The sequence below is a fragment of the Miscanthus floridulus genome, chromosome 2 (assembly GCF_019320115.1).
Source record: "Miscanthus floridulus cultivar M001 chromosome 2, ASM1932011v1, whole genome shotgun sequence".
Classification (NCBI taxonomy): Eukaryota; Viridiplantae; Streptophyta; class Magnoliopsida; order Poales; family Poaceae; genus Miscanthus; species Miscanthus floridulus.
In genome coordinates, this window is record NC_089581.1 from 42,866,279 (window position 1) to 42,884,053 (window position 17,775).

Consider the following 17,775-nt stretch of genomic DNA (forward strand, 5'->3'; position numbering starts at 1 on the left):
ACGACGCGCTCAACGTCCCCGCGTCGCACCCCATAGAGCGCGGATCTGAGGTCTTCGGCTACGACACCGTGACGCCACACCTCTCCTCCGCCTCGATCGTCGCCTCGGTGTCGCCTGCGCCCGTGCCATCCACCGCCGCACTCAGGTCCTTCCCCAACCGCATCCGCAACCCCTTCGCCGAGGACCTCGCGCCGGTGAAGTTCGCGTCGCAGACCAGCTTCCGCATCCACGGTGGCGCGGAGGTCGCCGACCTCTTCCGGAAGCTTGGCCTCAACGGCGCGGAGGACATCCCCATCCACCACGGCTTCCAGCTGCCCGACAGCGACGGCGCGCTCCACCACTTCGAGCACGGCCTCCCCGCCGTGGCGTTCCTCACCAAGCTCCGCGGGGGCACCTGCAGCACCGCACGCCCGAACCCCCCGGACGCCGCCGTGCGCCGCGCCATCTGTGTCCGCGACGACGTGCTGCTGGCCGCCTCGGAGGCGCTGGCAGAGCAGGCCACCAAGGAGCACTTCGCCAAGGTCTACGAGCTCGTCCTCCCCACCGCCTGCGTCACACTCACCCCGAAGCCGGACCACTCCGTCCTCGGCTTCCCCTACACCGAGCTCACCACCGCGCCCGCTGGGATGCTCTTACAGTCGGCCTCTGCCGGCTTCTGCATCGACGCCGCCCCCAGCAATACTGCTGACTACGTGCTCACCAAGTGTTCGATGTATTGCCGCAGTGGCTTCACTTCCATGCTGACCACCTCAAAGCATGGAATTTTCTTGACGCTGAGCAGGATGTCATATGGTCAAAGCCCCCATGGACACCACCTCAAAGCAAAGGATTGTGGTTTCAATTATCTCTGTTTTCTGTGCTCAGTTGTTCAGTGTGCAAGTGTAGGGTCACATTCTTGCATTGTGTGAGCTGTGATGCTGGGCTGCGTCCTCAACCATAGCCATCATTCAATCTAGTGGATGAGGGTTCTGCGAGCTGGTGTTCCACTTGTCTATGGAAGCACCGATGGCCACCTCCAGCTCATGGAGACCACAGAAGTGTACCAGTTGCAATTGTGAGGAGCTGGAAAGGCAAGATGATGTTAACAGTATGGAATTTTCTTGCGATGATTGAAGAAGCAACACAGTGGCAGTGTGACGGTCTTTGTCCGGTTGCCTTATTTGAGAATATTGGGAAAGAATTCAACTGTCGTATATTGCTGGGGCTAGCTGCTGCTACTACTACAGTTAGGCCCAAGAGTTATTCTGTGGTGTCTAGGCTACAGCAACCATGGTTTCAGTCTCCGCTACTTCTGATTTGGCATTGGAAGCCCCCATGGTTATCTTCGGTTCAGCGATTAATCAGTGGTGCTGCTAAGCTACAGCCTATGCCATGGTTACGTTCAGTTAGACAAGCATGTTAGATCCAAAAATCACCTAGAATAGCATGTAGTCGGGTTGTTCTTTGCATTTGAGAGGAACAAATAGAAAACCTAATGAACCGTACTACAGAGTGATAGAGAGAGGAGAGTGGATGGGAGTGTACAGACCATCAGAGGGCGCCGTCGAGGAGGATCCGGCCATCTCGTTCTGTCGGTGACGTTCTGCGCACGGGCAGCGATGGTCGGAGAAAAGTCGGTGAAGTTCGGCGACGCGGTGGGGTGCAGTGAGGCCGACGGTGATGACGGTGGTGTCTTCCCGTCGCTGGCTGCGCACCCTTACTAGATCGGACTTAGGGTTTGTTGGTGGGGCGGATTGGCTCACGGTGAACCTCGTACGATGAGCCGCCGGCCCCCACCACTTTATATAGCGCAGTGCGACGGGGGTTCACCAACCATGTAGGGTTGGGCGTCCCCGATCAGGGCGCGTGACCAAGGCCCAATAGGCCGTTGGGCTTATTGGCTGGGAGATCAATCCAACATTCTCTCCCTTGATCTCACACTATTACTTTTATCTTTAAACTTTAAACTTCAATCTTTTTATTCTTACTCATTTCTTCACAGATGATGCATAGAGCATGTTTCATTGTCACGGTCAATCGCCGATAGATTTAACAGCTACAATGCACGTCTCTGATCTGAAATAGATACTTTAACTTTTGGGCCTTTTATAGTCCAGGAATTATAGGCTTTCCCTTAAACCCATGCCGGCTATATGTTCTCTGAACACGTTGGGTGGTAAGCCTTTTGTAAGCGGATCCGCGAGCATATTTTCGGTACTTATATGCTCAAGACTTATCATTTGATCTCGGACTCTATTCTTCACAACATAATACTTTATGTCAATGTGTTTGGCAGCACCACTTGATCTATTGTTGTGAGCATACTGTACTGCTGGATTATTATCGCAGTATAATTTCAGTGGTCTATAGATGTCGTCAACCACTTTCAAACCGGGTATGAACTTCTTTAGCCAGTTCACCTGCTTTGTTACCTCATAACACGCTATAAACTCGACATACATTGTGGACGATGTAGTGAAGGTTTGCTTTGAGCTTTTCCATGAAATAGCTCCTCCTACGAGAGTGAACACATATCCAGACGTGGATTTTCTATTATCTCCCGCATAATCAGAATCTGAATATCCCACTATATGGAGTGAATTAGATCTTTTATACGTCATCATGAGGCCTTTTGTTCCTTGCAAATAACGCAAGACTTTCTTTACCAATTTCTAATGTTCTATTCTAGGATTGCTCTGAAATCTGCCAAGTAACCCGGTAACAAATGACAAATCAAGGCGCGTGCATACTTGAGCATATTGCAAGTTTTCGACAGCTGAAGCATATGAAACCACTTTTATTTGATCGATCTCATATTGGTTCCTGGAGCATTGAAAATCTCCATATCTGTGGCCCTTGACTATAGGAGCAGGTGAGGGACTACATTTGTGCATACTAAATTTCTTTAAGATCTTTTCAATGTATGCCCTTTGTGACAGTCCTAATACCCCTTTACTTCTATCTCGGTGAATCTCGATCCCTAGAACGAACGAAGCTTCACCAAGATCTTTCATATCAAACTTTGAGGATAAAAACTTATTTGTCTTCAGTAGTAGACTGACATCACTACTAGCAAGTAAGATATCATCCATATACAGGACAAGTAAGATAAACTTGTCATTCTTAAACTTTGTATAGACACAATTGTCCTCAACATTCTCTTTAAACTCAAAATTCTTTATTGTCTGGTCAAACTTCAAATACCACTGTCTTGAAGCTTGTTTTAATCCATAAATGGATTTCTTTAGGTGACATCACATTCGTTCTTTTTCTTTCATGACAAAACCTTTCAGTTGTGCCATGTAGACATTTTTCTCTAAGTCTCCATTAAGAAATGTCGTCTTTACATCCATCTAATGTAATTCTAGATCGTAATATGCCACTAATGCCATTATAATTCTGAAGGAATCTTTACATGAGACTGGAGAAAAGGTCTCATTGTAATCAATCTCTTCTCTTTGCGTAAAGCCTTTTGCCACAAGTCGGGCTTTATATCTCTTTATATTCCCTTGAGAGTCAAGTTTTGTCTTGTAGATCCATTTACAGCCTACTGTTTTGGCTCCTTTAGGAATTATCTCTAAATCCCAAACTTTATTGGCATTCATTGATTTCATTTCATCTTCCATGGCCTCAAGCCACTTTGATGAATGATCACTTCTCATGGCTTCTTCAAATGAGGTGGGATCATCCCCCATTTGAAACTCTTCAGTATTATAGATTTCATAATCATTAGAAACAGCTGATCTTCTAACTCTTTGAGACATTCTAAGGGCCTCCACATTTGGCACATTTACTGTTTGAGGCTATTGTTGCTCCTCCTCATGTGTGGCAATAGGGTCTGTAGGATTTTGAACCATGGGTTCCTCATCCTCATTTGTTGTTGCCATAGGAGGAATAACAACAGGTGCTGGCACCACAACATCTTGCGTTGTAGGTGTAGCAGCAGCAGGTAGCTCGAAAAATGGCTCCTGAACCATCGGAGTGGGTGCATACACCCGTTTCTCCTCAAGATTAATTTCTCCCCCTTATCATTTTATCCTCTAGAAAGATAGCGTGTCTCGTTTCCACAAACTTTGTATGTCTATCTAGACAGTAGAAACGAAAACCTTTTGACTTTTCTGGGCAGCCAATGAAATGATAACTTACTGTTTTGGGATCTAACTTTCCAATGTTTGGGTTAAATACTTTAGCCTCAGCAGGACTCTCCCACACTCGTAAGTGTTTTAGTGAGGGTACTCTTCCTGTCCACAATTCATACCAAAGGCATGTATTCTATCCACTTAGAAAATTTGTCGATCAGCACAAAGACGCATGTAAATTTCCCTAGAGCCGGTTTGAAAGGCCCGATCATATCCAGTTCCCAGCATGCGAAGGGCCAGGAGGCTGGTATTGTCTGAATCTCATGTGCTGGTACGTGGATTCTCTTGGTGAAGAACTGACAACCCTCACAGTGGTGGACTAGCTTCTCTGCGTCGGCTACTGCTGACGGCCAATAGAACCCTACTCGAAAAGCCTTGCCGACCAGCGTTCTTGAGACCGCGTGGTTGCCGCAGGAGCCAGAGTGGATTTGGTCCAGGAGATGTTCGCCATCCTCCTGGGTTATACACTTCATCAAGATTTCCTCTTTTGTGTTCTTGCGCCATAGCTTGCCATCGACGAGCAGGTACTGCTTACTGCGACGCATCAGGCGCTCGTTCTCTGTTCGATCAGTGTAACCGTTGCCATCTGTTAGGTACTTGATGAAAGGTATTCTCCAGTTGAGCTCATGAGTGGTCGGAGGGGGCTCGGCGGTGCTTGACGCCGGAACCGTAGCCACCAATTGCTGGTCTGGAGGCTTGTCTGCCGTGGAATCTTTCTCTTCGATGGAAGGCGTGAGAAGGTCTTGGACGAATACGCCATGTGGGATTTTTGCTCGGGATGATCCTAACTTTGACAGTGCATCCGCTGCTTGATTCTTGTCCCGGACCACGTGAATGTACTCGATGCCATAGAACCTGCCTTCCAGCTTTCTGATCAATTTGCAGTATGCATCCATCTTTTCGCTGGTTGTGTCCTAGTCCTTGTTGAGTTGGTTGATGACCAGAGCGGAGTCTCCGTAGACGTAGAGACGTTTAACGCCAAGCTCAACCGCAATGCGCAAACCATGTAGGCATGCTTCGTACTCTGCGGCATTATTAGATGCTGGGAAATAAATCCTGAGGACGTACCGGAGCTGCTCCTTGGATGGCGATATGAAAAGGACTCCTGCTCCCGCACTGTCAATGTTGAGAGAGCCATCGAAGTACATCGTCCAATATTCGTCGGATCCGGGAGAGGCAGGCGTGCTTAAGTCTGTCCACTCGACGATGAAATCGACAAGTGCCTGAGACTTGATTGTAGTGCGGCTTGCAAATTCCAAGGAAAAGGGGCATAGCTCCATTGCCCATTTGACGATGCGCCTGTTCGCATCCTTGTTGCCAATGATGTCTCGTAGAGGGTACTCAGTCATGACCACCACACGATATCCGTCGAAGTAGTGTTTCAACTTTTGGGATGTTATCAGTATGGCGTAGATCAACTTCTGAATCTGTGGGTACCTGATCTTGGACTCATTGAGTACCTCACTAATGAAATAGATTGGTCGCGGTACCTTGTAGACGTGGCTGGGCTCGTCTCGCTCGACCACCATGGCCATGGAGACCATTCGATTAGTAGCCACAATGTATAGCAGGAGTATTTCGTCTTCTCTTAGGGCAGTGAGGACCGGAGGTGACGTAAGGTATTGTTTCAGCTGTGTGAAAGCAACGTCTGCTTCCTCCGACCACTCAAACTTTTTTGACACTTTGAGTAGTTTAAAGAACGGTAATCCTTTTTCGCCTAATCTTGATATGAAACGGCTGAGGGCGGCCATGCATCCGGTAAGCTTCTGAACATCCTTCACCTTTTTGGGCGGCTTCATGTCCAAGACAGCTTTGACTTTCTCTGGGTTAGGGTGTATGCTGTCGTGACTGACGATGTTGCCGAGGAGTATGCCAGAAGGAACACCAAAGATGCACTTCTTTGGGTTTAACTTCCACTGTAATGTATTAAGGGCTGCAAAAGTGTGTTCTAGGTTGTCAACAAGGGTATGAGCTTCCTTGGTTTTGACAACTATATCATCAACATAAGCCTCAACGAGGTCATCTTTTATCTTGTCTTTGAGGCAAGCTTGTATAGCGCGTTGGTAGGTAGCCCCGGCGTTCTTGAGCCCGAACGACATGGTCGTGTAGCAGTAGGCGCCGAAGGGCGTGATAAAAGATGTCTTGATCTGGTCATCCTTTTTGAGAGCGATCTGGTGATAACCAGAGTAACAATCGAGAAAGGAAAGGAGCTCGCAACCGGCAGTTGAATCTACGACCTCGTCTATGCGAGGTAAGCCGAAGGGGTCCTTAGGGCAGTGTTTGTTGAGATCAGTGTAATCAACGCACATTCTCCATTCATTATTCTTTTTGCATACAAGAACCGGGTTGGCTAACCACTCTGGATGATACACTTCTTTGATAAATCCGGCTGCCAAAAGCCGTGTAACTTCTACCCTAATTGCCTCCTTTTTGTCATGAGCGAATCGTCGTAGCTTCTGCTTGATAGGTTTGGCCTTGCCGTTGACATTCAAGGAGTGCTCGATCAAGTTCCAAGGTACACCGGGCATGTCAGTAGGTTTCCATGCGAACACATCCATGTTGCTCCTCAAGAACCTGACGAGCGCGTCTTCCTATTTGGGATCCAGGTTGGCCCCGATAAGGGCCGTTTTGCTGGGATCACCGTCGACCAGCTGGATCGCCTTGTGCTCCTTGGACTTGATGTTCTTGCATGGAGCCTCGAGCTCTGGGATCTCCTAGTGGTTGATCGAGGTCTTCTTGGCGTCGAGCACGGTCTCGGCCATGCGAATAGAGAGGTCGTGAGCCTCTGCTATTTTGAAACTGTCGTCTTCGCAGGTATAAGCTGCGTACATGTTGCCTCGGAGGGTTAGAACTCCTTTCTCGGTAGGCATCTTAAGCACCAGATACCTGTAATGAGGTATGGCCATGAACTTGGTGAGCGACGGTCGACCAAGAATAGTATGGTAGGTGCCGTCGAAGTCGGCGACCACGAAGTTGACGTAGTCGGTGCGGAAGTGGTCCGGGGTCCCAAACTGCACAGGTAGCGTGATCTGCCTAAGAGGTATAGAGCTCTGTCCAGGGAGAACACCCCAGAACTGTGCCTCATACGACTTGAGGTCCGCCTGAGCTATCTTCAGGGCGGGCAGACTGTTCTTGAACAGTATATCAATGGAGCTGCCGCCGTCGATCAGTACTCTGTCGAACTGAACTTTGTTGATACAAGGATCGAGGACCAGGGGAAAACGCCCTGGCTCAGGTATTGCGGCCCATTGGTCTTTTCTGCTGAAGGAGATTTCGCGGTGCGACCACGGAGGGAGCCGCGGATCGGTGAGGAGATTGTCGGTGTTGGCCACGTTCAAGCAAGTGCGGGCGAGCAGCTTGCGTTCTCATTTGGTCTCGATGGACACTTTGCCTCTGATGATGCTGTGCACACGATCGATTGGCTTGACGTACTTGTGACGAGGGTCTGCATCGTCGTCGTCGTTATCCTCGTTGCGCTGCTCCCCAGCGTCGTTAGGCTTATCGGACATATCCGGAGCCTATTGGCGCGTGTAGATAGACTTGAGGACGCGGCAATTCTCCATGGTATGGTTTGACTTAGTATGGAGCTGGCAGGACCCTTTCAATGCTTTGGCATAATCGTCTTCATAGTTACGACGTCCGCCACCCTTTTTAATGGTGTTGACCTCGCCGTCGTCTTCCTGAGCACGCTTGCTCCTGTAATCATCACGGCGGTTACGTCGCTGATTACGTTGGTCACGGTGGTCGCGGGAGTCGTTGCGCTGGTTGCGGTGGTCAAAATTATCGTTCCGACCACGGTTGCCGCGGTAGTCATCGCGGTGTGGGGGGTGGTCGGAGCGTGGAACCCTTGCTGCTTCTTCAATAATTATCTTTTAGCGTCGTCGACGTCCGCATATTTCTTAGCGGTGGCCAGGAGCGCTGTGACCGAATCAGGTCTCTTGTGGAGGAGCTTATCCCTTAGGGCGTCGTGGAAGCAGAGGCCAGTGATGAAAGCCTCGATTGCCTCGTTGTCGGAGATTGATGGGACCTTGATGCGCATCTCTGAGAAACATCGGACGTACTCGCGCAGTGGCTCATCTTTTTGATCTCGAATACGTTGCAGATCGTATTTGTTGCCTGGTTGTTCACAAGTAGCAATGAAGTTGTCGATGAAGGCTTGCTTGAGCTCCTACCAAGAGTCGAAATAGTTCGCCGGCAAGCTGACCAGCCATTAGTGACCCGCATGGCCAACAGCGACTGGGAAATAGTTAGACATGACGTGCTTGTCAGCCATGGCTGATCTGCACGCATCTCGTAAAGCATGACCCATAATTCGGGGTTTTCCTTGCTGTCGTACTTCTGAAGTTTCTCAAGCTTAAAATTCTTGGGCCATATGACTTGGCGAAGGTGTGGAGTAAACTGCTTTAAACCCGGCGGGCCGTGGGCAGTGTCATATTCCATACGGAGATAACTTTCATGGGATGCTCGATCGTCGGCTCTCTGGTTGATGCGAGCGCGCAGATCATGTCCACCGAGGTAATGGCGGAGATCGTTATTGCCATCGCGGCGATTTCGATTGCCATCTGGATTAGCCCTGTGACCGTGGTTATCACGGCGATTGTCGCGGTTGTCCCGGCGGTTATTATCCCGGACATCGCGGCGGTTGTCATCCCGGTGGTGGTTGTCATCCTGGCCACCATTTCCACCTTGACGGTTGTCTGATGGGTCGTTGTTACGCGAGCCACGTTGGTTGAGTGGCTGTGAGCGACTTGGGTGCTGGCGGCTGTGGCTTGACTCGACCGAGACGGATGGAGCCCGAGCTTGGTTTACAATCTCCGTGGTCTGGGCCATAGCAGCCGTCAGATAGGCTTGTATTTCATCACGAACTGCTTGGGTTTCCGGGGTGTTGGGTAGCTGTTGCATTGTCGCCATGGTGACGGCTACATTGGTACTTGGAGTTCTGAAGACCTATTTGTCCCCCACCCTGTCGAAAGCATCGTTGAGGTCACGTGGCTGGACCCTTATGCGTCGTGCCTCCTGGTTTGCTTCGGCTTTGATTTGTCGGCGATTAAACCGGTCAATATTGCATGCTTCGCGTGCAGTCCTTTCCTGTTCTGTTTCACCAACTGCCGGCGGTTCATCATTGCTGACAACATGGATCAAATCCCCTCGTCTTGGCAGGAAAGACGGGAATTGTGAGAACCCCAGGGCGTGGTCTGGGATATCTAGATCATACTTGACGCCTTCATCTTCGTGATGCTGAAGCTCGGTGTGGACAGATGCATTAGATGCGGTGCCAGACGAGGAGCTGGAGTCGCCCTCTTGGACTGTGTGGACGGATCCCTCTTGATAATCTTCAATCTGGATCATGTTGACGAAGTTGCGTTGCTCCGGCTGAGGTCGGTGCATAAAACACAGATCCAAACAGCGTTGTAGGTTATAGGCGTAGCTGGAGACAGCGTTTCGCAGGCCGTAGGGCTGGACCTGGTGGTTCTCCGTCGAGGCTTCGTACTCGGAGAGCCGGAGACCTGTCGCGAAGGCTGGCCGGCGACGAGCAGAGCGCCCATCAGGAGTAGATGTGACCATGAGATCTGTACCAAGTCGTGCAGGACGATTGGTCCAAGCTGGTCGGGTAGATCTGTTGTGGGGAGCGGTTACCTACTCATTAGGTTGACTTTGAATCATACTTACCAGAGCTAGGGTTTCAGCGAGCTTGGTGCCGACCCGATCGATGGAGTCAAGCAGGTCGGTGTTGTCGATCTGCTTCCCTTTGTAGCGGGGAAGCGGATGACGAGTTGTTGGCGTGGCTGAAGGTGATGCAGGCGTGGTCGGAGCCAGATGTACCGTGGTCGCAGCCAGATCCATCGTGGTCGGAGCCATATCCGTCGTGGTCGGAGCCGTATCCGTCGTGGTCGGAGCCGTATCCATCGTGGTCGGAGCCGTAGCCGATGCAGGTGAAGCAGTGGTCGGCGCAGACTGAATCCACGCCTTCTCCGGGGTCATGGCGATGAAGTCGTCGGAGCCGGTGGTCCAGGTGATCTGGCCAACGGTGAACGTGAGGCCGTTCGACGTAGCCATGGAGCCGGAGATGATGACCATCTTGTTTGCTTGGAGAACAGTACGCACACCCCCTACCTGGCGCGCCACTGTCGACGAAATATGGCCGGCAGTCTACCTAGGGGTATACCCAAGGTAGTAGATTGTCGGCAGATAGATGCGCAAGCCACAAACAAGATGGTGACGCAAGACAGACACGAGGTTTTATCCAGGTTCGGCCGCCAAGAAGGCGTAATACCTACGTCCTGTGTCTGATTTGTATTGCTGTATGCCAATGAGAGATGTTTTTTAGAGGGGTCCCCTGCCCGCCTTATATAGTCCGGGGGCAGGGTTACAGATCTAGAAACTAATCCTAGTCAGTTACAATTGCCATATGTGGCCGGATAAGGATTCCTATTCTAACCGACCAGAATCTTGATTGATCGCCAAATCTGCCATGACTCCTTGTGCAGGACTCCGATCAGGTTAACCGGGCCGCACGTCATCTTTTGGTGGACCGGACCCACCGATTCGGGCCGGCCCAAGCTTAGCCATAAGGGTATAGGGGTTAATACCCCCACACCGACTTACTTGGTACTCTATTGAAAATATGAATAGCGATTTTTAACGCCTCCATCCACAGGCTCAACGGTAAGGTGGAGTAACTTATTATACTACGCACCATATCCATCAGGGTATGGTTACGCCTTTCAGCTACTCCATTCTGCTGAGGTTCGCCCGGTGTTGAATACTGAGCGACTATACCATTCTCCTGTAAGAACCTTGCAAAAGGTCCAGGAACTTATTCATATGGGGTATGCCGACCGTAGTACTCCCCCCACGGTCAGACCTGACTATCTTAATCTTTAAATCATGCTGATTTTCAACTTCTGCTTTAAATATTTTGAATTTATCCAACGCTTCTGCTCTTTCTTTAATTGGATAAATGTAGCCAAAACGAGAGTAATCGTCTGTGAATGTTATAAATGAATCATAACCATCCACACTTTTCATAGGAAAAGGACCACATATGCCTGTGTGAATTATCTCTAAAATTCCTGTGCTTCGTTTGACATCCTTTTTAATTTTCTTTACATACTTTCCTTTTATGCAATCTCTACATTGTTCTAAATCTAAGAGCTCTAATGGAGGAAGAATATCATTCTTAACTAGTCTTTCTATTCTCCCCCTCGAAATATGGCCTAAACGACAGTGCCATAATTTCGACAACGCATCGTGAGCTCTCTTTCGTTTTCTATTTGCATTGTTTGATGAGGATACATTCTCATTCACATCACATACGGAATTCACATTTTCATGAAATGATAACAAATAAAGCTCGTTTTGTCGGAAGGCAAGACCAATACATCTATTATTAAACAATATCTGACATTTGCCATTTCCAAAATGACAATCATAACCATCATGGTCCAACTTTGATACACTAATCAAGTTTTTTTTGCAAAGAAGGTACATAAAGAACATCTCTAAGAAAAAGTATGAAGCCATCAGCAAGCTCTAGCGAAAGATCGCCAACGGCCTCAACATCTGCTTGTACTCCATTTGCGACTTTAATGAAACTTTCGCTTCTTTGCAAAGTTCTCATCGAACGGAATCTTTGTAAAGAATTAGCAACATGAATAGTTGCACCTGAATCAATCCACCAAGTAGATTTTGAAAACTTGACATACAAGGATTCATTTACGAACGTAATAATGTTCTCACCTTAATTTTTTATAATCATCTTTAGGAAATCGGGACAATTCTTCTTATAATGTCCCATCTTCTTACAATAGAGACACTGGTCTTTATCCACTGGGAATTGCTTATTCTGAGACTGTTGCATGGGACCCTTTCCAGATGACTTGGAGGAAGAGCTGTTATTATAGTTTTTTTTCTTATTATCTTTTAGGTAGTTGATAGTACCACCCTGTGAAACTTTTATTCTTTTCTCCTCCTGCACACACATGGCTATAAGCTTTTCTAGATCCCATTTCTCGGGTTGTATGTTGTAATTAACAACAAAAGTGTCAAATTCTTTAGGCAAAGAAGCAAAAATCAAATGAATAAGAAACTCATCCTTGAGTGCCAAATCCGTTGGTTTGAGCTTAGATGCCAAATTGCTCATTTTCAGTATGTGCTCTCTAATGCCACTGCCGCCACCAGAGTACATTTCTGTCACCAGCTGCTTGATCAGGTGGGTTGCATATGTCTTTGAAGAGCCAGTGAACTGACTCTTTATTCTTTCTAGGTACTATGTGACCGTGTCACAGTCTGGAATTGAGCCCACTATTGCAGGATCAATTGTATTCTTTATCATAGCCAAACATTTCTTATTGGCTGTGACCCACTTTCTATGTTCGAGGTCAAAAGACATCTTTACGGGAGCAAAGTCCCGCTCTCTGTTCTGTCATGCAGCATCAGTCTCATCAGTCTCCCTCACCGGTGCCACAGGTTCTTTAGGACACGGTGTGGTGACTACCCAGTCAACCTCAGCCAAGATGAAGACCAAGTCAATCTTTTTCTTCCATTCAATGTAGTTATCCCCTTTGAGAGTTGGGATATCTTTGATATAAGCCATCAAGGAGTATCCTCCTGAAAACACAATTTCTCTTTAAAATGAGAACATAATATAGAAAAACAACAATTTGCATGTCTTAGTTTTAATGTTGGTCAAAATTAAAACATACAATTATTTTATACATTAAATCTACATCACCGTTGGGCAGAAATAGAAATAATGCATAATCATTAAAATTATAATATTGCTATTAACAACGTTGGTCAGAAAATAACAATATCATAATCAACTTATATTTATCTCTTGGCTCTTAAAATCAAATTCTCCTGTTGGTTCGAATTTAATTAAAAGTCCATAATAACTTTAAATACGCAGCGGAAACTTTGAATAAAATTCTCATGATAATATTTTTCAGAAGCAACTTTACTATTTACTGAACAAAAAATATCGTTGGATAAATTTTGTACAGAAATTATCATCAAAATTCAATTCAAATTTATCAAATATGAATCAAATCAGTTTCTGGAAAAAAGGAAAAATTGCATAAATTTATACTGTGCATTTGGCCCGGTCCAGCAGCAGTGCTCGCGGCCCAGCGCCAAAAGCCCGTTCGCGCAGACGCGCGCGGCGCCTCCCCCGTGCCCAGGCCGCAACCTGGGCCTGGGCCGGGAATTCCCTTTCCCGCCTGGGCTCAAAGCGGCCCGATGCGCTGCTGGCCGTTGATCTCTGATCGACGGTCGTCCTCGCCTTTCGGCCGGATGAAAAACCCGCGACGGTCGCACCCCTCCAAACCCTAGGCCATTCTTTCCCTCCCCTTCTCTCTCATCGCGCAGCGTAGCTCAGAGAGACAGCCGCATCGCAGCCGTCCTCGGTGGCCGAGGGAGAAGAAGAGGGGCTCCGCCCAGCGCCCTCTCGCCGGCGTGCGTGCTCGCCCGAGGCTGAGCACGCCGCCATCGAGGGGCCGCATGGTGGTGCCCTGTTGCCGTGACCGCGCGTGCGAGGTGTAGTGCGGATCGTGGCTCTGTCCCGCACGCCGTTCGGGAGCGACGCCGCGGTGTTCTTTCCGCGCGGTGGCGATGCCGCCGGCGGTGAGGAAAGCCCAGGTAGGCTCCCTATCTTTAGGGTTAGGGTTTGGTTCTATTGGATCCGAATCGAATTCGAACTCCACTTTTCTTTTCATTCGTTTTTGTTGCTGTTAATTCGGAAAACCTAGATCTACACCCTAGGCTGGCGAGCTGCTAGGGTTAGGGTTCTTTGTTGAGACCGTGTCTCAATCTGTTTCTGACTTTTCCCGTACCCGATCTAGGGTTAGGGTTTGATTTGCTTTTCTTTCCCCGATCCAGATCTACGAACTAGCCTGGCGTCTGATACCATTGTTAGATCCAAAAATCGCCTAGAGTAGCATCTAGTCGGGTTGTTCTTTGCATTTGGGAGGAACAAGTAGAAAACCTAATGAACCATACTACAGAGTGATAGAGAGAGGAGAGTGGATGGGAGTGTACAGACCATCGGAGGGCGCCGTCGAGGAGGATCCGGCCATCTTGTTCTGTCGGTGACGTTCTGCGCACGGGCAGCGATGGTCGGAGAAGAGTCGGTGAAGTCCGGCGACGCGGTGGGGTGCAGTGAGGCCGATGGTGATGACGGTGGCGTTTTCCCGTCGCTGGCTGCGCACCCTTACTAGATTGGACTTAGGGTTTGTTGGTGGGGCGGATTGGCTCACGGTAAACCTCGTACGATGAGCCGCCGGCCTCCACCACTTTATATAGCGCAGTGCGACGGGGATCCACCAACCATGTAGAGTTGGACGCCCCCGATCAGGGCGCGTGACCAAGGCCCAATAGGCCGTTGGACTTATTGGCTGGGAGATCAATCCAACAAAGCAATCAGTTGCTGGACCGGATTGCACATCATATACTTCTGTTTGCCACCAGCTCAAATCATCAATATGGGATGCTCTCAGCCCAAACTCAAGTCAGACCTCATGTGTTTGTCGGACTTCTTTGCTCCAGAGGTTTGACCCTGGGAATATGGAGCATGGTCGACAACTAATTCAGGGACCAAGATTTTGGCAAGCTGATATTGCTAAGTTGCAGTTCTGTGTTATTTCTTCTGGTAGCATGAGGGGTTCATCACAATACGTGATGCAACGAAGGCTACTTGACAGTGCAACAATTCCGAGAAAAGTACAAATGCATGCCCAGTTGACAGTTACTTGGTCGTCACCTATTTGGGCATGCTGTTCAGCTGTTTTATGGTTCCCGTTGCCTTCATCCTTACAGCAGAAATATGGTGTTTGGTTATCAGCTTTCAGGGTCCAGGCGTTTCAGTTGCAGTCACTCATAGTTGATAGATGTGGCATTGGTGAAGATGACAGTATAATCTATGGTAAAAAATCTACCGGTGCCCATGAAGGTCAGTGCCTTGATGTGCCAGCTGGGGGCTCTTCTCTGCTGTATATTAAAAAATCTGGGAAGCAAGATGAGAAGTCTGAACTCAAGTTTCTGAACCTGTATGGACAATATGGGGCCTAAGACCAGAGTAAGGCAACAAAAGTGTGGTGGTGCTTTCACTGAATACATCGCATTTCTAACTGGAATGTGCAGAGGATATGATGTTCGCAATCAGAGCTCATCCAGACTTTGGGATCCCGGTGCTCTGGTTTCCATCTTCTCTATCGGCTCGGGGCAACCCGAACTTTAAGAAGGGGGGAATGTTAGGGATTGTCCAGTGGGCTGACATGTACAGCCCATACAGGCCCAAGACGGCAGGGGACGAGCACTACAAAGAAGAAAAGCTACAGCAGCTCAAGACATCGAACAAATTATCAGAATATCTCTTCCTAGTATACTGTTGATCTTCCTCCCGAAGACTCTCTCTTGTACCTAGATTACTATCTCCAGTCCCTTCTAGAGCCTTCTAGATCTGCCTCCTGCTCCTTGCTCCTATCTGTACTCTCTGCTGCCTCCTCCCCTGCTCCAGTTCATCTTGAATCGCTACCGTGATTATATTGTTGGTGTGTGATCGAGTTGCCAAGGTTGCTAACATTCACCCTCCGCCATCCAACCCCACTGTCCGATTTTTCAAGCTTCTTGTAAGGCCACGTCACTCCAATTCTTTAGAGCTCGCCCGTCCCCTCTGCCCCAGCAAAATTGATGAGGTGCATCTCTCTGTTCGATCATTTACCCTATTGCCCTATTAATTAATCAATTCAACTTGCACCGAACATATTTTCCCCCTCCCAGTACCATCATTCACTCCGACAGTCCCACTTCCCATTAGAAGCCAACCAAAATGCTCAACCAGCAAACAAACATGCACTGATTTGCATGCATTCTCCACTTCTTAAGCTATATGCGAACAAGAGAATATATATTGGACCTTTTCAACGCCATCATCACCCCTTTTTTTTTGCGAGGAGAACGCCATCATCACCTTGATCTCCTTTCGAAGGTGATTGACGTTTTTGTGGAAAGGGCCAATGCTACTCCCATGTGATGAGGCTTAAAAATGTTAATTTGGTTATTCATCTTCAGCCATCGAATCCTCTATTGGTGCCTCGCCGCTCCCATGGCTTGCACACCCTGATCATGGTGGCGCACTGGCAAGCTTCCTCCTAGCCTATGAGGATATCCTCTTTCTTTGCTATTTGCCTCGGTAGGAAAGATCAATGGAAATTCTATGTTTCCAAGCAGCCAAGTGTTTATAGGCTATTCCCTAATTGTAGTTTCATGTGCCTAAACTTTTTTATTTTACTAGCAAACGTGCTCTTGCGCTGCAACGGGACCAATACGTTCTGGAATCAGATTCTGTACCATCACTGTGACGCAAGTCATTCGAACTTGTATGAGCACGAGTCATGAGCCCAGGTCACGTATGGGACATGGAGGATGTAGAGGTATTTTGGGAATAAAAAATGCAGGTTCGAAAAGACCCTGCGTCATTGTTTAGTATTAGGTAGAGATAGAAATAATGTACTCCCATCGTCCCTAAATAACTGTCGTTTTTTGTTTTTATGCCGTAAGTTTGACATGATTTATGGAAAAATACGTGCAACATTTGTATCTTCAAATGGATTTATTATGAAAATAGATTCAATGATCTATCAAATGATATTAATTTTATACCATAAATATTAATAATTTTTTATATGCTAGCAAAAATATGACTATGCGTTGCAATGGGGTCCAACATGTCTTAGTATCAGATTTCGTGTCCGTATGTCTACAAGATCTAATACATCTTGAAATTAGATTTAGTATCATTGCTAAACGGGATTCGTTCTAACTCGTATGAGTAAAGTCATAAGTTCGGTCACATAAGGCACACTGTGGATCGATATTTTGGCTGTTAAAAAGCTCATAGTCCATTAGGTTGTTGCACTAGACTGCTCAAAACCGGATAGCTTTTACAGCCTGTTTATCAACATAGTACTTCATAATTATAATTGAATTGCTTAATTATCACAATCGGCTGCATCATTTTCGGCACTAAACATTGTGGCCTCTCAGCAGCCTTAATCCCATATCCTATTCACTTGTTTAGTGAGGCATTAGATGGAGTTTAGGATACAATGTATCTACAAAAAAAAATCGACAAAAAATGAAGAAAAAAAAAAAGAAACGCGGGCTTATCCACTTACGGACTCAATCGCGAGCTGTTCTCTCATAGCTAGTGTCGGCCATTCATCAAACAGGTGCACAGAACGCGGAACGTCCGGCCAGCTAACGGACGGACAGGAGACCGAGAATATTATGCGACGGTGCCGCAACGAGACTTACCTTTTCTACATGTCCGGAACCATTCCCGGTCAGGAAGGACCGGGAACATCCTAATCGAATGGATCCTAAGAGATGTCCTTCGCTGGGTAAGTTCGCATGCAGCTGCGGAGCCAATCCATCTGGAGAGCTACGTAGTTGTGGAGAGCTACGTCCTACGGAGGCAGCATGGGCCATGACATCGCTCCTTTGCCCAATGCGTGTCCTCGTGGCTGTCTGGCCCCACTACAGCGTCGGGTAATTGAGCCGGCTATTGTTAGCTTCTCAAATCCAGACCAGGCGATGAAGCAAGGCAGGATCTCCTTCGTTAGAATCAGATGGAGCTTGTATCCACCGTACCATGCAT

At 47.9% G+C, this 17,775-nt stretch overlaps 1 pseudogene; it reads right to left on the reverse strand.

Moving 5' to 3' along the window:
• Window positions 1–12,009: 12,009 nt before the first annotated feature.
• On the reverse strand, window positions 12,010–14,194 carry LOC136522767 (uncharacterized; annotated as a pseudogene).
• Window positions 14,195–17,775: the final 3,581 nt, after the last annotated feature.